Source organism: Manis javanica, chromosome 8 (genome assembly GCF_040802235.1).
Source record: "Manis javanica isolate MJ-LG chromosome 8, MJ_LKY, whole genome shotgun sequence".
Lineage (NCBI taxonomy): Eukaryota > Metazoa > Chordata > Mammalia > Pholidota > Manidae > Manis > Manis javanica.
Window position 1 is genome coordinate 7,266,953 of NC_133163.1, and position 20,986 is coordinate 7,287,938.

The following is a 20,986-nucleotide window of genomic DNA, read 5'->3' on the forward strand; positions in this document are numbered from 1 at the left end:
TCCAAGGACCCATGCCAGAAAGCAACCCCTATTACTGATGCAACCTTTGCAGTACTCTAAAACAAGGAGAGCTTGTGGCTAATTCCAAACGCACTAGAGAAGAGTCCTAGATGCTCTGGGTGCCAGAGCCTCCTTCTGGGTCCTTCTGCGGGCTTCCGCTTCTCCGCCCTGCTCACCATGATTTCAACTCCCTTTGCCAAACTGATCGGCCCGTGGAAGTGAATCTGTCCCGGAGGCTGCAACCCATGGGTGGCCAGCTGTTGGTGATGCCATGAGTCCACTGCAGACTGAGTTCACTGCAGTTCAGGTCACCCCTGCCTCTGTAGAGTCTGATGGAACCAAACACAGCGCCTTTTTGTGGGGGAATTGAAGTGGATTTCCAGAATACCCAGTCAAGAAGACAACCAGTGGCTGGACATGCGAGGCAGCTGCCCCAAATCTCCAAAGCCTTGAAAACCTGCCTGGGCCTGGCTTCCCTGTACTTTCTCTTCTCCATGAAACCCCACCTGCTGTAAGAAGAGATCTTTATGGACTGAACCATTCTGACTGTGTCTGTTTTTTGAAGCCCTGAAGAACCAAGCCGGAATCCTGCAGGAGGGACCCAACATTAGAAGGCCAGGAACCAGAAGTGAAAGTCTTAGCCAAAGAGAGATGAAGTGGGAGGCGAAGCTAAGAGGCAGCAACGAGGTGGCGAACGAACAGACCCACCCCCCAGTACTGGGCAAGCACAGCAGTGGGGTTTTTACTCCCCGCTGGTGTAAAAATGGGGCATGCATGGGTAGGTGGGCCCCGCTGGCCCAGAGGCGCAGGACCCACATGGACCCTGAAGCTGCCGCGTCTCCTTGAATCTGGAAAGAGCCAGCTGTCGGTTGCCTTTGGTTTGAGCTCAAACCTCAGAAAGAGGCAACGGTGATGACCAGGGCATCCGTGGCCCGCTGGCAAAGCCGTCATGAGTTATTCCCTTCCTACGAAATCTGCAGTCATCTTGACTCTGTTAGGCTTCCCTCATATACTTTGATCCAAAGCCGAAACGAGGTTTGAGCGGCTGATAGCACGTCTCCGGCCACTCAGGGAAGGCTCTGCTGCGCGCTGACGCTGGGACGCCGGGAAGGGGGATTAGGAGGTCTCGGCTGGGTTCTGCCGCCGCAGCTTTGGGCTGCTATTAAGAGGGACGGATTAATATCAGGTTTCGGGGATCTGGTTGCTTGCTGATACTGCCTAATTATCCAGATAAGTGATCGGTATCCAAGCATGAGCGGCGGCATAAATCTCAGAGCCATCACCTCTTTTTATTCCTTTCTCCCTCTCTCCTTTTTTTTTTTTTTTTTTGAAAGAATTTGTTTATGCAAGTATTGCTGAGATACAGTCTCTGAAGTGCTCACTAAACCTTAAACATGAAGGCCAACCTTGGCTGTGTCTTTTTTTTTTCATTTGGCTTGGGTTTGAGTTTGGACACATCACAGGAGAGAAGGGATGGGGTTTTCGGAGGCTAGAGAGGGCCCGGGGCCTCCTCCCTGCGCCGCGTCCCCTTATTCCAGATTCTTCCTTCCCATTCAGAAGGACCTGTCTCCGACACCCCGCCCTTCCTCCCACTGTAGACCTGGGTGGCCTGCTTCCCAGGCTCCCTCCCCAGGCAGGCTGGGAGCATCTGCTCTCTGAGCCCAGGCGGAGGCCCGGGTGGCCAGGGCAGAACCCCTGGGGGAGGGGCGGGGGGGGGCCGCCCCTGCCTCGCAGCCTTCTGTCCTGGCTGGTAATTCTATCCCGCGAAGACTCTTTATTCCGCTTCTCCGTTGCTCCCTCTGCCCTCCCAGCCCTGCTGCACTGTGTTCATTGTGTTACTTCTGTCGCCCTGATTAGTGCTGTCTGGCTCGCAGGGCACCCACCTGAGGCTGGGATTAAGGATCAAAAGCCTCGCCTGTAAACACCAGTTAGGTCTCACCTCTGACCCATCTGCTGCTTAGCAGGGTCAGATTTGCTGTCTCTTAATTAGGCACTTACTGTCCGTGAGGCACCCCCGTACCGAGGCACCCCGGACGCCCAGCCCTGGGGAGAGGCGCCCTCCCGTCCACAGCACTGCTCACGCCACCCTGCTCCCCCCTGGCAGCCGCCGCCTCCCATCAGACACTCCGTAGCGCCAGCTGGCTTCCAGGGGCCGACAAAGCTGGGGCTTCTGTCCGGAACGTCCCCCCTCTTTGAGAGCCCAGCTCCTAGGCTCTGAAGACATTCAAGGTTCTCAGACTCCGCAGTGCATCCTGCTCCTTGGAAGGTTTTAAAAAAAACCCTGGTGCCCAGGCTTCCGCTGAAGGTTTTGATCAGTTGGTGCAGGGTGGGGCCTGGGGATCAGCTTTGCTCCTTGCCTCTCAGGTGTGCAGGCTGACGGACCGAGGTCGCGCTCTCTCAGTGGGCCCCACCACGCTTCCTGGGCGTCTCTGGCAGCACCCTGCCCACACCCAGAGAAGGATGAGCAATCATTACACCTGGTGCTGTGGGTGGAGGCCAGCGCTCTCAGGCCACCTCACTTCCTCTCCATGGTTCTCACAGCCGGTTCCCGGGGGCTGCCGAGGAAACCAAGGCTCAGAGTGGTGGGTGAGGCGGCCCGCATCTGCTCACACGTGTGCCGCTCTCTAGACCATGCACTTCCCTCGGGCAGGGATTCTGTTATACATTTCTTTTCATCCTCATAGTGGGTTAAATTGCCAGAACCTGAGAACGTGACCTTCTTTGAAAGGTCTTGGCAGGCATAATTAAGGCAAAGGCCTCTATATGAGTTGTCATGGGTTAGGGGGACCCTAAATCCAATAGTAGAAGGGGAAACAGACACAGACACATGGAGGGAAAGGCCGTGTGAACACGCACAGAGGCAGGTTTGCAGAGATGTGTTCCCAGGCCATGGAGTGCCAAGGGCTGTGGGGAGCCCAGGAGCTTGAGGAAGGGCCCCAAAGTGCCTCCAGGGGCCCTGGTCCTATCAACGCCCTGATTTGGGGCCTCGGGGGTCCTGAATGGTGAAGAAATTTCTGTTGTTTGTTGCAGTGATTTGCCATGGCAGCCCTGGGAAACCAATTCACTCTCCCAGCCTCGACGGGGTTGTTCCCAAGAAGATCTCCAGTAAAGTGCATGTTCAATGGGTGCAGAGTCAGTGCCCAGCACAGTCCTGCTCAGACCCAGCCTCACGCCCCCATCCTTCCGACGGCAGAGGAGCAGCTCAAGGCCCTTAACAGATATGCCCCAGACTGCAGACGGAGGAGGCAGAGTGGACCTGGAGTGTGGTTCTGAGACCCCAGCCCCCATGGCCACCTTACCAGAACACCCCGTGCTTCCCACGGCAGGGAGAGGGCAGGTCCGGCCCAGAGGCCCCAGTCCTCGCCCTGAGGTCACACACACCTTTCCTTAGTGTGGGTCCGTGATGGTGGATGTCAGCCCATGTTTCCTCATCTCTCCACAAGATCAAGAGGTTCAGGCTGCTGCCCTGGCATCCTAAGGGTTTGCTGATGCACAGGCAGACCTCGTTTGTATTTTACTTCACTTTATTATGCTTTACAGATAATTGTGGTGTTTACAAATGGAAGGTTCAGGACTTCAGTGGAGGAAGTCACCGCAGATGTAGCGGGAATAGAAGAGAACTAGAATGAGAAGTGGGGCCTGAAGATGAGACTGAACGGCGGCATCTCATGATAAAGCTTTCACAGTGAGGAGCTGCTGCTATGGCTAAACAAGGAAAGTCATCTTTTGAGATGGAATCTACAGGAGAAGATGCTGTGAAGATGGTTGAAATGACAACAAAGGATTTCAGACATTACGGAATTTGGCTGGTAAAGCAGTGTCAAGGTTTGAGTCTTGACTCCAATTTGAACAAAGTTCTATTGTGGGTAAACTGTTATCACACAGCATCACATGCTATGAAGAAAGTGTCCACAAAAGGAAAAGTCAATTGATGTGGTGAATTTCATTGTTGTCTTATGTTAAGAAATTACCACAGCCACCCCAGCCTTCAGCACCCACCACTCTGTCCAGCCAGCAGACACCAGAGCTCAGATGATGATTAGCATTTTTATCAATAGAGTATTTTTAATCAAATATGTGCATTTCTTAAGACATAACAGCATCACACACTTAACAACCTATAATACAGTGTAAATATAACTTTTATATTGCACCGGGAAACCAAAAAATTCCTTTGATTTGCTTTATTGCAACATTAGCTCTATTGCAGTGGTTTGGGACCAAATCTGCAATCTCTCTGAGGGAAGTTCGAGGGCAAGGAGCGGGTCTGCTCTGCCCACCAGGTCTCCTGGGCTCCAGCAGTGAGCCCAGCACATCACACACTCTCAGTAGTTGGTGAGAGAAAGAAAGGAGGCTGGGGCCGGTCATCCCCACTGCTGGGAGGCAAGGAAGGCAGGGATGGTTAGATCTCCTGCTCCCTTTTCTACAAAGCCAGCACCACTGTGCCTGGTTCCTATGCTGAGATTTTCTGTACACTATTCCTTGGGGCAAAAAGCAGGAGGGTTTGCATCCATGGCTTGACATAAATTACTGAGTTGCCTTCTGGAAAGGTTGTACATTCTATGAACCAGGAGCATTGTCAAGATGACCTTAAAGTGTTCTTCTTGTCATCCCCAGTGCAGATGCAAGGACAAGCCCCTGCAGAAAAGGAGATCTCACAATGGCTGGCCCTTCCATCCATGCTGTGCTGCTCTATTGAAGCCCAGCTTCCACAAAGACAGTCCACTTTCCAAGAAGGGGAAGGGCGGGCTTCTGCACCTGTGATCTCTGTGCTGGCCCTGCCGAGGCCCTCGGTCCTCAGGGTAGCTCTGTCTGGTGGCAGAAGCCATATTCCTTCCTGGGTTTTTCCTGTCCCTGACATGTCATGGGTTTTTCAAAGAGGGGTTCATGGTTCCTGCCTGAGCCACACATGGCAGCTAGTCCAAGTTTGCTCCCAGAGGTATTTTTTTTTCTCTTCAGTGTCTTGGAAGCTGGACCAACATCACGCCAAAGAACACAGAGGTTTGACTTCCCAGGCCTTGGTTACTTAGAGAGAAGTCCTAGGACCACGGCTGCCTCTTCACCAGTCAGTGGCTTCCAGCCACGTTGAGCAGGTCCCCGCATGTGCCTGGGATATGCTGATTATACTGCTGCTCAACACTGTCCATGGCCTCCAGACCCCAGGCACAGCACCCTGCCACAGCCTGTGCCCACCTCTGCATTCAGCAAGTGTTCGCTCTCCTTCCCACTTTGCGCTCAGTCTGCCTGACTGTCTTCCTTCCTTGAAGCATCCTAACGCCTCATGGCCTTTGCCCACACTGAATTTTGCCACCACTCATTTGTCCTAGTTACCCTCTTCTTATCCTTCAGATCTTAGCTCACCTTTTGGGGGCCCACGAGAGCCGCCCTTGACCCCCTGGCTGGGTGAGTTCCTGGACACTGTGCTCCTTTCCTTCCACCAAGATGGCAGTAACTCCAGGATTCTCCGTAAGATGGCTCAGTTGTCTACTGTCTGCTTTCCTTCATATGAGCCTTAGTGGGCAGCAGGCATGTCTGCTGTGTACACCTGAGTGCATCTCAGTCTCCTGGGAGCCAGCAACGAGCCCAGCACATCACACCCTCTCAAAGGTTAGTGAGAGAAAGCAAGGCCAGGGCCAGTCCTCACAGAGGCTGACTCCTGGCACCTTCCCAGAGCCTATCTCATGGAACCCTGGCATTATCTGGACGGGCAGGTGCTGATTGCCCCCTTCACTGACAAGGAAATGGAGACCCACAGAATGTGGTTGCTTTGCCAACACCGCAGGTGAGATAGAAGGTGTGAGTGAGTGGTCAAGGAAGAGGAACCTAGGGGGCCCATGAGGACTGCTTTTGACTAACAGAAGGACAGCTCTGAGTCCCCTGTTTTGCCATGCTGCTTGGCATTAGGAGCAAGATTACCACTATAAGAAAACAGGAGTGGGTATGAGGAACAACCCATTAGAGTCTTGGCTCTGTCATTTCAGCCTTAGACAAGTCACTTAGCCTTTACTGAAAGTCCATCTCCCTGTCTAGGAATGGGCATAATCATGCCCACTCTCCTGATCACATGACATGGTCACCAGATGACCAGCTGAGAACTGCTGAAGGCAGGGCCTCTGTGCCCACCGCCCTCTGCCACCCAGAGCCAGCTCAGCACGTAGTATGTCCCACAAATATCCTAAGTAGAAAGAGAATATAAAAAACAATAACTGCTAACATCGTGTGAGGCTTTACTAGTTTCCAATGTTTGTTTATATATGTTGTTGTTCTTAAATCTCATATTATCTGAGATAATAGATAAATTAGAACCATAGAAAGAGGTGTTCATGGGCTTTTTGTGGAGGTGTGGGGACTCCTAGAAAGAGATCAAAGACTAGTATTTCTAAAATTTTTTTAATTATAAAATATATTCAGCATATAAAACACCACTGTCCCTGACCACCCATATTTTGGTCTATTGAATCATAGTATTCTTCTCACTCTGTCTCTCTCATTCCTCTGTCTCTTTGTAAATAAATTCATTACAAATACAGTTCAAGGTCTTGTTCACCCCCTTCTCCAACATACCTTCCTCATCTCTCCTTAAAGTCAACAAAGCACCATATTAAATTTATCACATATCCCTTTCATTCAAAGTGTACATTTTTCCTTTTGTCTGTAATCATAACTATTTCACTTAATATTACATTTTTTATTGTTTGTATCACACAATACATAACATCCAGAAAATTGCCACCCTTTCCTATATTTCTTAAACACAGCAGTTCTGAGATTTTTATCATGTAGTCAGTCTACGTCATTCTCTATAACTGCTGTATCATATTGGAGAGTATGAATATAGCACAATTTTAATGCATTCTCCTGTTCACAGATACTTAGGTTGTTTCTATTTTCTGCTGTTACAGACAATGCCACATTGAAAATTATTCTGCATGGCTCCCCTAAATGTAGTTTCTCTAAGGTATGAAGCTAGAAAGGAATTGCATCACAAGACATAAACATCTTCCATCTAACTAGATATTGTCATTTATTTTCTGAACTATTTGTACCAATTTATACTCCTTCTGCTATCTCTAAGAGGTCCTACTAAAAGATGTCCTTGTCAATTCTTAGTATTATCAATTTGTTTTAAAAGTTGCCATTATTATGGTATTTTGTCTCCAGATTTATAGTGATGTTGCACGTCCTTTGATGTCTTGGGCATTTCAAATTTCCTCTTTGCTGAATTGCTTATTCATATCTTTTGTCAATTTTTTCTCTAAGGTTGCTTATGTTTTTCTTATTGTTTAAAGGTATTCTTTGTGAATTTTGAATTCTAATGCCTTCTTGGTCATAGTCACTGTTTAACATTTTCAATTTTTTATGGTGTCATTAGTAAATCTAATAATATTTATATCATTTCATTTTGATTTGAGATTTGCGTGTCCTGTATTAAAAAAAAAGAACTTGTTCCTAACTTGAGACCACAATGATATTTTCATTTTCTTCCGAAGTTTTGCTTTTATATTTAGGTCTTCAACCCAATCAGGATGCACTATGTGAATGGTGGGATGTAAAACTCTAATTCTCGTATTCTCAGGGTAAAACCAAGTATCTTATGCCACTCATCAAATAGCACATCATTTCCAAATTATGGCAGGGCTGAATTAAGTATTCTTCAAACTTGATTTCTCTTTCTCCTTCCTGCAGGGTGTGTACTCCTTTCCCCCCAGTCACCCTTGAAATTTGACGATGCAGTACAACTGAGTTCTAATGAGTAGAATATGGGTGATAGTAATGTGCACACTTCCAAGCCTGGCCCATGAAAACACTCGTGCAAGTGATACCCCATGCTTCTCTCCCCCTAGCTTGAGTTGGTTGGTTGAGGTAGACAGGGACACCATACTGTTTCAAAATATCGTGGCATTTATCGGGTATGGCAGCTGCCATTTTTCAGAAATAACCCACTTGCTAACCTGTATTACCGCCTATTTCTTAAATCAAGTTTCCACACATATAAGGTTCAGGTTCCAGACTCTGTTCTGCTCCATTGGTCTTCATTTTGTTCCCTGTACCTGCTAACACTCTTATTGTTAATATGACTTCATAGCAAACATTCACATCTAAGAGGTTAAGTCCCATCACATTGATCTTTAAAAGTGTTTTGTTTTTTCTTGGCCCTTTGCTCTATCATATACATTTTAAAATGAGTTGTCAACTTTCATGAAATTCCCATTGAGACTTTAGGAATAGCATTGAATTTGCTGAAGTCCTCTTATTAATTTTGTTTATAATGCCAATTTGGTTTTATCCCTTATAATTCTTATGTTTTTACTAATTTGTCTTGCTTCCTGTTTAGCCCAACACAGGGCGAGATTAAGCAGTGACATGGGAGTCACTTGTCTTTAATTTAATTAGTAATAGAATACAAATGTTTCACTAGTGAGCATGCTACTAGTTTTTGAAAGTTAACAGAGTTAATTTCTATTTCTAGTTTGCTAAGAGATTTTTTTATGTATAAATGGGTTTTGAATTTCATCTACAGTTCTGTACCTATTGTTAATATCATTTTATTATTCCTCTATTAATGTTGTAAAAATATATTAACTTGCATTTTAATTAAAATTACCCTTATGTTTCCAGGTTAATCTCAAATAGATTATTTTACACATTATTTAATTCATTTTGCAGCATTTATTCCAAATATTTCATTTATATTCATAAATTAAGTGTATTCATAAAGGAAATTACTCTAGTTAATGGTCAATGTTATTTCAGAGTCACAAAATAAAGTTTAGAATATTCTCTCACTTTTTCTCTTCTGTTGATCAGATAGGAGAAAACAAACATTAAATCTTTCTGGATTCTTTGGTTGACATTACATATAAAATGCATTACATTTTTTTAAACAGTGATTGTTAACTAGTGATTCAATTTCTTTAATTCTACCTGGGTTTTTTAGTGAAGCATGTTTTGTAAGTTTAATATTTTCCCATTTATATGTTTTCTAGTTTATGGCATAAGCTATTCATTGTTTCCTCTTAATGACTTGAATCTTTTCTCACCTGCAGTTATGTTCTTTCATATTACTATTTTTTTTATTTTTAGTTTCTCTTTCTTAGCTTGATTATATAATCAGACATAACTATATTATTCTCTGAGAAGAGGTTTTGATTTTGTTTATTTTTTCTATTTTTTATTTAATTTTATGACTTAATTTCTATTTCTATTGCCTTATTTCCACTTTTTTTTAAGGATTGCTTTTATGTTCATTTTTAATTTTTTTCATTTGTATTCTTAGGTCACTGACTTTTTTCTTTTTTCTAGTTAAGACAATTAAGGCTATTAATTTCCCTTAAATCCTGCTTTAGCTGCATCTCACAACTTTAGATTACAGTATGTTCATTATAACCCCATCATAATTATTTTCAGGTTTTTACTATGATTTATCCTTTGATGTTTAAATGATTTGTTAGTGTGCTTTACATTTATAAATTATGTGCAACATTCATGTTCTCATCAGGAAAATAGAACCACATTATAAATTTCAAAAAGTGCTTTAAGTAATTATACAAGTATTGAAAACTGAAGGTCAAAAAGCAGACACTGAGATGACTCTGAAACAATAACTATATGAGTAGCTGCCACCCCCAGGACTGAGACTAAGAAAAAAAAAACAAAACCTGGTGCTCAGATCTCTGTGGAGTGTGTGGTGCTCTGCTGGCAGTGGCGCTCTTGAGCAGATATTTGGGGATTGGTTCTGGAAGTGCTGAAAGTCTCATGAGGCTGGAAAAAAACTGGTACTATTGGGGTGAGGGTGGCAAGAAGAGAAGGCAGGAAAGAAGTCCTGTCTTCCCCTCCTTCACTTTTCAGGTTCCCTCTAGTGCCTCCTATTGGTCAAAACTTAGAGGAACGCAAACGGCCGGTGAGTTTGGGAAATGGGTTTTGTAAAGTCCCAGCCCCAGAAACCCAGAACACAGCACACCAAGTGGTTTGAACCTGAAAGTCGATAACAAATTAATCAATAAAAATGCTTTTAAATTATTTTAATTATTGCTGTCTAACTCTAGTGCTTTTTTCTGTCTACCTTGGTGCATTTCAAAGGTAGAACTTCCTCAGAGGCTGTTCAGACTGAGGCTGGTGACTACTATCCAACTGGAACGGACAAGATTCTGCACCTACCATGTGCTGGCCTACTGTGCTTGCCCTTGTGCAAGTGGAAAGAGAATGCCAGCCACATACACAATTAAAAATGTTCTAGTAGCCATATTAAAATAAATAAAATGAAACCTGTGAAATTAATTTAAATAATATATTGTACTCAATTCAATACATCCAAAATATGAGCCATTTTATAAAATGTATAAATATATAAATAAACACATAATATAAAAGTTATTAATGTTATTTGTATATATAATTAATTATACATTAATTATATACACATAAATATTAGCTTTAATCTTTGAAATCTACTGTGTCAATTATACTTTTAGCACCTTTCAATTCAGGTGCTAAATTTTCATCAGAAGTACTTTATGTGTGCTTAGATTTCATAAAATTTACAGTTGAAAAAGTTGATTCACATTTCCAGGTTGTTTCTAACATATTTAAAGTTTCCCACTAACTAAATCAAGTAGGGGTTTCTTAATTAAAATGAATTATAATCAAGTAAAATTTAAACATTAATTTCCTCAATCTCAGTAGCTAAATTTTTCAAATTCCCGGTAGCCACCTGTGCATAGGCTACTGCATTGATAAGCACAGTGTAGGAGATACTAGTAAGTACAGGCTGAAGTAGACATATTTCAAATACTATTCATTTGGGGCAACTAGAAAATTAATGTATCTGCCTCCTGGGCTTTAGGTGCTCAGTACAAACACAATCTGAATGAGAAACCACAAAGACATTTTAAAAACATTTTATATTCTTTCCTAAACTTTTGATTGTAATTATAGATCTGAGTGATTGCATTATCTTCTTTCTTATCTTCATCTCATCTATCCATCCATCTTTCCATTCTTTGCTCCATCTCTCCATCCCTCCATCCATCCATCTATCTTTTATCTCTGTAGATGCTTCCTGAGCACTTACCTACTTTATACTAGACACAGTGATAGGCTCCAGGGACAAAGATGATAAGATATAATCTCTACAATCATGTAAGTATATCCATCTACATAAATGAGTGTTAGTAATTTGAGGTAATAATATAGCAGAAGTGTAAGCCATGTACATACTGAGGAGAAGTGTGAGGGAATGACATGGTCTGGTGGTAAGTGGAAAAGATGTTTCTAGGAAAAGGAACAGCATGTTTGCATCCAGGCTAAAGCATGACTTACTTTGGTAATTAAGGGTAGTGTGGATGGCACTGTGGATGGATAGAGGAGAGAACTCCATAATTATAAAGAGGGACTTGAGCCCTAATGAGCTGGGCACGCTGTTTGAGTTCCCTCTCGTGCATGCTATGGAACTGCTGAAGAGTATTAAGTGGGAAGTGGCAAGATCTTTCTCCAGGGTGATGATGGAAAGCAGAAATGATAAACACTGGACATTCACAGTGGTTGCTCCATTCTCTGGGTAGGAGGTGTGCTCTATATTTTTCTCTAATCTTTTCTCTGAGTATGTCAGTTAACTGTGGATTCCCCATATCTTGGATACAGCTATCTTGAAACAAGCTATCCCTCTGTATGATCTATGAAAATCCACATCTTAAATTTAGTATAGAGAACTACAGTATTCAGCGATGAATGAACGGGTAGTATACATTACTCAAGAGGTGAAAGCCATTGACTACATTCAGAAAACAATGGTATTGTTTCTTTTCATGCTGCCAGAGATGTTTGGTTTCCTACCAGGTCTATCATTTTCCATAATAATCAGATAGCCAAAAAAATTCCAGACAATATTCAGAAAACATTTCTGAGCCCCTATAATGTGGCTCTCAAAGGTTTCTCAGTAGATCCGAGCCCAGATACCCTGTAATAATCCATTCATAACATAGTATTTACTGGAGTTCTTCCCTTCCTTGTCTCATGTCCCTATACCCACTGCATTTCCTGGGTCACTTCCCAAATAAACACTTACACCCACTCCTTTTCTCAAAGACTGTTTTGCTAGGAACTAAACCCGGCGCACCTAACCTTAGTGCAGCGTGTGGCAGAAGCTCCAGGTCCAGGGGAGTTTGTGATGACTGTCACAGGAGTGTGCCCCTGTCCCTCACGCTGTGCTCTCTCTGCTTTGTGTGACTTCTAAGCCATGACACGTGAGAACTTCCTGAGAGTTTATCTGGAAAATGTCTTAATGAGTAAATGTGGAGAGATTTTGGGTGGAGTTTTGCATACTGCTTATTTTGTTTAAGGAGATGAAAGGTACATTTAGCCGCACCACTCTGAATTTCCCAAAGCCCACAGAGAGAAGTCATGGTATTAACACAGCATTTCATTTTGAATTTACTCCATACTGAGTGAAGAAACACATAAGACAGAGAGATATTTCTGATGAAAAGGGTTTGCAATGACTTAAAGGCCATGAGTATCTCAACTCTACACACATCCGTAAAAGCAGGAGTAACTCATCTTAACTATATTTAGAAGGAAAGAAGAAAAAGAAGGAAGGAAAACGGAAGGAAATAAGAAAAAGCCTGAATTTAAATCGCAGAGGCTACACGTATTTATCTGAATGAATATGGAGACTAAATGCTAAACTCTTTTCTAAAACTAAGCTGCTCAACAAATTTAGTTCCTGTCTTAAAATCACTGGATGCTCGGATGCTCAGACCTTTATGTCTTGAACAGGAATTCAGAAAGCTGAAGTTCTAAGGCTGAAACTCCTCCTTTTCCCAGAGGCCAACCATCCTGTTTAGGGATAAGAATGTGGTGAATTCAGATCACAGGTATAATTGCTGGACACTGTATAGTCTCATGTTTTCTGCCATGGAGGCAGTCTCATAAGGAGCATTCTATAATGTCGGTGATGGTCTAGGATGTGGGTAAATTCTCCTCTGAAAGCTTCCTGGAGGCACGACTCAATTACAATCATTGCTGTATTTCAACAGCGTGATTCAAACAGGAAGACATACTGATGAGGCTGGACTTAAAATTTCATGAATTAAATCAGAAATGTTCTAATATGGAAATCAATAGCTGTTTTATGATTTATAATTCAACAAGTATATTAAACTTCTGTCTTGACATTGCTACTGAAGGAGGAAACCAATAATGAAGGGAACTCATATATTTGAACTCATTGCTGCCAGATTCTTCTCCCTGACTGGTGGCTTTAGACGTCTTATTGTCATGAAGCCTTCAGGAGTCCATGACACACACTCTTCAACCTGGTTTCCAAAGGTCTTTAGAAGAAGATTCCAGATTATTTTCCCACACTCAGTCGCCCTGTATGCTGGTTTCTTACTGTTTGCTGAACACAATGTTTTGGTTCTTCTGGTCGCAAGTAACAGAAACAAGCTCATACTTACTCAAGCCAAAAAAAAAAGGAATTTATTGGAGAGGTCACAATGGGATCCATAGAAATCTTGAGCAACCAGGACTCAAAAACCTGGGAAGAATCCAGGCAGCCACTGTTAGCATATGCTCGAGGACCACCTTCCATCCAGCTCTCTGCCATCACTGGGACTCAGGTCCCAGCTCTCAGAACCTGGAAATCTCAGTCCATATGACAACAACTTGACCAAGAGAATCAAACTGGTTCAGCTTTAGTCATGGGCCTACTTTGGTCCAGTCAGCTATGACCATGGATAAGAAATTGTAAAATTAAAATGCAATTCTTAAGGTTCTGCCCCTATGCATCTGGGCTGATCAGTTTTCTTAGACTGTGTGCACATGCTTCACCTCCCCCGCTGCATCCATTCAAGTCCTTCTGCAAAACCACTCTTACCCTTTCAGACTGACCTTGAGTGAAGATTTTCCAGATCCTCCATTATTTTCCCACCTTTGAATTTTCATCTTTTTATTTCATATGTTTTATCTCTTATAATTTTGAGAGATAAATCACATACTATAAAATTTATCCTTTTTAAGTATGCAAGTCAGTAGTTTTAGAATATTCACAAGAGTTGTGCAACCATCATGACTATCTAATCCCAAAATATATTCAACATCCCCAAAAGAGGTTGTGTGCCCATTGACAGTTAATCCTTCTCCTCAACCCCTGGCACCCATGAATCTACTTACTGACTTTCATTTAGCATAATCTTTTCAAGGTTCATCCATGATGTAGCATGTATGAGAACTCCAATCCTTTTCTAGCTAAATAATATTTCAAGGTATGAATATTGTGTTTATCCCATTGTGTTTATCTAGTCATCAATTGATGAATGTTTGGGTTGTTTCCATTTTTTGGCTATTATGAATAATGCTGTTATGAACATTCATGAACAGTTCTTTGAGCAAACATATATTTTCAATTCTTTTGGGTATATGCCTTGGAATATTGCTGGATTATATGGTGATTCTATGTGAAATTCTCACCAGTAATGTGCACAGGATTCAAATTCTCCACATCCTTGTCAACATTTATTAATATATTTTTTTCCAGTTTATCTATTATACTCATCCTGGTGGGTGTGAAGTGGTATCTCATGGTTTTGATTTGAATTTTCCTAATGGATAATAATGTTGAGCTTCTTTCTATATGCTTTACCTGCTTTCATAGTCTGATCATGTGGGCATTTGCCTTATTTCTACAATTCCTGGACTAACACTAGCTCTGGTTGCTTGCAGCTCAACCTTACTTTCTTTTGAACTGTCTACAGCTGTAAGCATAGTGCCTGGCACTTGGTAGTTTCTTGTTAGCTTCTAATGAGTTTGTTGAAGTAAAACTAGTCCTTATCATCTAAGGTTTCTATAAGAACCCAAGTTCATTAATACAGTTATACAGGTTGAACTGTCCTGAAGTGGTATTGATTTTGCAATATTAATATTTCAGTTTTACTCATCATCTAGTACATGCCTTATAAATTTTATCACTAATCTTTAGAGCAACCTTTTATAGTAGAAATTATTACCCTTGTTTAACAGAATTGGAAAACTGAGCCATAAGGGCAATGTTGTGACCAGGCATTCCATCAATTCTGCTACATTTCCCTAGCCTCTTTATAGTTAGGGTCACTGGAATATGGACAAAAGTGATGTGTATCACGTCCATGCCCAACATGAAGAAATGACACCCAATTCTTCAGATATTTTTTTATGTCAACCTGAAAAGCTATACCTTATAATGGTGCAGCTTCAAGATAGGGAAGCCCCTGTGAGCCTGCTTTCTGAGTGACGGTATGGTGCACATCTGCAACAAACATGTAGTATGAAAAGCAATAAAGTTATTTTGTATTAAGCTACAGGGGTTCTTGGACTTGTTTGTTACTGAAGCATAGTCTAACTTAACTTTACTAGTACATAGGCATTCATTGGTTTACCTAAAGCCACCCAATTAGAATTTAGAAGAATCTAAGATCAAACCATTTACTGTTTGCCTCCAAAATCCTCTCGAATTCAACTTTAAATACTGCAGAGATTAATTTTGTGTAGCACAGTTTGCAATACAATTCCATATCCATTTCATCTAGTAGACATTCATAATTGAGTTAACCTAAATCTGATTTGGGGGAGACTCACATTCTTATCATCCACCTCAACTTTCAATCTCTCCACAGTGAATTGCAGGATTTAAACTGGTGAGTTTTAAGAGTTGGTGAACAAATCATACATCTTGGAAGGTTACATTAGTTTGACTGAGGTCTCCTTCTGGAGTAGAAAGGCCAAGACAAAATTTCAATCCTTCTCCATCCCCATGGTCCCATGTCTCTGCTTTGAAAAGTGATATTTTTGCTCTCATCAGAGTTGATGTTGTGTGTCTTTAAGGACTTCCATGTTCCACTGGAAAAACTAGCCCATTTCTTTCCACCCTCTCAGACTGATATTGCAATTTACAATTATTGTCACATCAAAAAGAGTGACATACCAAGGAGAGTGAAGTGCTCCAGAAAGAGGCTATGGCCATGCACATGCTTAAAGTATAGACTAGAAAAAAATGAAATACAATTGCAGAAAATTATGGAAATACTTGAAAATACTCAACATTTTGTTTTCCTTGACTTTATTATATTTCATATTCAGACCCTGCCTCTAGGCCATGATGTATGCCTGTGAACATTTATTTTTGAATATTTTGTCTTGAATGAACAAATCTATAAACGCATTTTTAAATTAAAAAATTAGCTTAAAAGAGGCCATTTTGCTGTATTACCCTTTATAGGACTTCCAAACTTGCAAAAAGTCAATAGTTTGTGACCCTCATGAACAAGGGAAATAGAATGGCTGGGATGAAGTTAAATTGAGTTCAAACTGGGTGAGGCTGAAGTTCCAGAAGCAATGTGAATGCATCAAGCTTCAGTGTTCCAGACTCAACTCGCAAATCCATGGGTCGGTTCCAACGCAAACCTATAGACACTAGATGACACTCAACCCTCACAGGTAATTCATTGATTCTACCATTCTTTGATTTGAATACCAAGATTTCAGAAAATGACAAGCTGGATGAGCACCCAGCTTATGGGCTAAGAATTAAAAAACAAGGTTTCATCAGTTGTTCTCTGCCTCAGAGGGTAAATCTATCTTCAAATTTATCTTAGTTGCTTTAAATGTCTCATGTGAGTGTTCAGCCTCTGAAATCAATTTCAGATGTCTCCGGGGAGCTGAAACAAATAGCTTGTCCAGACTGTATTAAGTTTGAGCTGGGGAGGGAGAAATACTTTGCCTTTCACACACTATCAGTAAGATGGGAATGATAGCAAATAGAGAAAGAGAAAGAAATCTGACATGTTTTGGGGGAACATTAGCATTGTGGGACTGTTAATAGTGTTTAGCATTCATTATTCACAGAACAGGACAACCTGACTTTGCCCTCACTTTTGAAATCATGCATTGATTGGTGTGGGGATCACATTGGAATCAGCCTGAGTTGGGCTGGAGTCATTCCCCCGAACTGACAGATTGGGTTTGTCCCAGCATGCCTTCAGCTGAGCTGCATGGGAGTTGACTGAGGACTAGTCCCACTAGCCTCCAGGAAGCAGAGAATTCCAGGTTAGTGGACCTGAGGAAGACCCCTCCTTTGCCAACACTTGTTTGGGCTAATACAGCACAAGGCCTATTGCTCTTCGGGAGAGTGGCGAAGAGATGGCTTCCCTGGGGCAAGGATCTAGTAACACCCTTGTAATCAGAACACGTGCCCATCTTGGTCAGCAAGGACAATTTGTACACACAGAACACAGAGTTTGCTATTAAAGAACCCAAACTTAGGAAAAAATAGAAAATACAGCTTTCCATCCCAAGAATATGTAGCCAGAGGGAAAGTTTCTTATTTTGCAAACTTGCATGCTTTATTTAAGAGTGAGAGATTTTGGTCTAGGAAATCAACAAAAAAATCACTGTTGTAATAAGATTGCTCCAATAGAAAATGTTGAAAAAAGTCTAGGGTCAGAGCTTAAGAAGGCTGGATTTAAAACCCTTCCTTTCCATGTCAGAGCCTATAGCTTCTCCAGGTGGTTTCTCACAGGTGATGTGAACATTTGATAAAATATGTGTTAACACCCTTAGCAACTACCAAGTCATGGAACAGTATAATTAGGAGTTAATTGTTGTGCTGAGCTGAAAAATGTCTCCTTAAAAGATGCCCTGGAACCAGTGAATATGTTATCTACCATGACAGAAAAAAAGGTGAGGGAAGGGAGTCATGCAGATGTGATTCAATTAAGGATCATGGGTTGGGGAGATTATACTAGATTATCTGAGAAGACCTAAAACAACCAAAAATGTCTTTACAAGAAGGAGGCAGAAAATTTGACTACAAATACAGAGCAGAAGGCCAACTGAAGACGGAGCAGAAAGAGATATGAAGATGCTGATCTTGAAGGTGGGAGTGTTGTGGCCACAAGCCAAGTGATGTTGGCAGCCACAAGAGGTTGGGGGAGGCAAGGAAAGGATTCTCTCTAAAACTTGCAGAGGAAGCATAGCCCCACTGAATATCTTAATTTGGCCTAGAGATAACTCATTTTGGACCTGTGGCTTCCTAAGCTGTGAGAGAATAACATTTTGTTATTTTAAACCATCAAGTCTGTGGTCATTTGTTATTGCAGCCACAAAAAAATGAATACATGTATATATTAGTATACTTTAATATTATAATATACCATTTTTAAATGATTGTTTTTAGTGATGCTTTCCAGGTAGAGTTTGTTCCCATTAATCAGAGTTCCTAAGAAAATCTCTGGATTCATTTCCCACTTGCCTTTGTACATCTTTACCACTCGGGAAACATCTCTTTTATTGCTCTCATCTTCCATCTTTGAATCTCAAATTGGGTGCAATAATTCCTTCCCTATCTCCCTCAAAATAGTCTTATGAAAAGAGAGCTCTGGTCAACTGGGAAGTATTCCTTAAAAACTGTGACACTCGAGCTTGGCTTAAAATGCAGGCTAGAAGGAGAGAGGAGCATGTCCTTTGCATCCAAAATGCATTGTCTGATTATTCCATTTCTGCAGGATACTTACTTAGCCTCAACTTGTAGTACATAAACTTTGTGACTGATAATTGGTTATTTATGAATTATCTGCCCCTTGTTAGGAAACAAGTTGTTCCTTGAGAACAGCTATCAGCTGTTTCATTCACCAATGTACTTCCAACACTTAGAATGTCAGAGGTGCTCAATTTTAAACATTTCTTGATGACTGAATGAATGAATGATCCATGTTCTACTTCCATCAGATTCACAAATATTCATAGTTTTTCCTTTCCTCTAATTTTCCTTCTTTTCTTAAAAATCACTGAGCCCCATTGCATAACGAACTCTGCATTGGAGCATGGCCTTACAGTAACAAATGCCTGCTTTTGAGACCTCATAGATGGATGGGAAAGAAAGATAAAGAGATAAGAACCACAGCAAAAAAGATCATGAGATCTTGAGAGAGGGAAGCAAATATTATGGAAAGCTTCCCAAAGGAAGTGTGGACAGGAGTTTCTTTGAAGATTGAAAGGGAATTTGACAAAGAAGAGGAGGAGAACCTGTCAGAAAGAGGAACGTGCCAAGGAGAAGAATCTCAGGAGCAATAAAAGTCAGGGCAAATGTGATGGCTCACATTAAACACAGTGGCATGGTGTGGGACCCAGTGAGAGCCGCCAAGCCTGCACCACAAGGTGGGAAGAAGACATTGTCTGGGAAGGTAGACGTTAGCAGCATGGGCTCTGGGTTGAGAAAACCTTTATATCCCAGGTTTTCCACTTCCAAGTTACAGTGTCCTCTAGTAGACATGCCAAAGTCCCCATTATACCTGTTGTCCCAGCAAAATTATCAAAGCATCTCCCTTTCACTCTCAACTATTCCAGTTAGGGTTATAAATTATAGGGTCATGCATTCCCAGGTGTATGTCCAAATTAACTAGCTTCTATGATCTTTAGTTTCTTTGCTGTGAAATCAGCAAAATTGTAACACTTTACAGTGTGGCTACGAAGATTACATGAGATAATTTTTGCAAAGCACACTTAATTTTTGGTAGTATATAATGCATGAACTATATGGTAGTAGTATTATTATATATCATTTGGAGGGATCTTCTTTTTTCCAGACAGGGTGGAATCACTTAAGACTTTTAAGCAGAAGAGGTGTGTGACCAGATCAATCCTCAGTGGTAACTGCTGGCCACCATTGTTTGCTGGTAGTTTATCTGTCCAAGCCTCATGAGAGGCTTGTCAAATTAATTTAATCACTTTCTCATCCATCCTTCCATCCATCCATCCATCAATTCATTCAATCAATCACTCACATAATCTGAAAGAAATATTTCTTCATAAATTTTCATTACCCTGCTGACCTTGAAAAATCTGTTTACCTACTCTGAGCATTGCTTTCCTTATTTATCTAATCACCAAATTTCCAACCTCACAGTGTTGAGAAGATGAAATGAATAGTAATAATAAACACCTATAAGAGTGTTTGGCATGTGTTTGCTGTGACTATTAACATTTCCGAGTAAGGCCGCACACTTGCTACTTGCTGGCTGCAGGAAGTTGGGTGAGTTGCCAACTCTGGAAGCCCTGGCTGAGACAGCTGCAAAACTGGAGGTGACAGCCCAAATGTGTGATTGTGAGGATTCTGGGAACAAAACACATGGCAGAGAGATGGGCACGTGGTAGGCACGGAATAAACGCCCATTCCTTTGCATCAGTAAGCCTTTCATCATTAGTAGATACGCAAATGGTCTTTATATCATCCCTCCCCATAAGTTAGATTTGACTTTAGAGGTTATTTTATGTTTTTTATTATTAGTAGTATAGAAGGGGGTCCCAGGAGCCACCCAGCCCATTTCTTAATTTTAAACACAGAAACATGTGTAAAGGAGGGAGATGTCACTGGCCAGAATCACCCAAAAAGTCACTTGCCAGCCTGGGTCTAGAATTCAAGTCAGATAGGACTCCTTCCATAAATGACATGTTCTTTTAGTAAATTGGAGCAGAGGATACATTTAAAACATAACCATTTGTGAATATCTATTTTTTCAAATTATGTGGTGGCTAAGCAGGCTGCCCCAAGGTCTGAAGGGAGCCCTCTCTGAAGGGAGCCCTCAGGTCCAGTTATAAGACAGGAGCAGGAAAGGGCTGAAGGACCTTTCCATCGCTCAGAAATGCCTCACTCTGTGAACGGGATATTTTTTTGTCTTTTGTGTGTTTCTTTCTTTTTGGCTGCAGGAACCTCGCCGGCTTCTAATGCTGTAAATCACATCCCCACTGGATTTCTAGCTTAATTGGTCAATACAAACAAAACAATTGCCTAAGCGACGTGGAAACTTTGATGTTACCTGTCATTGTTGCTGCACAAAAGCTCTCAGATTGACCTACTTCTGTGGGCCTTTCCTCTCTACTCCCCAGTAGGACTCTGGCTGTATTTACACACACCTCGGAAAACCTGGGTTTAGATACTGCTTCCCTGGGGAGAAATCAT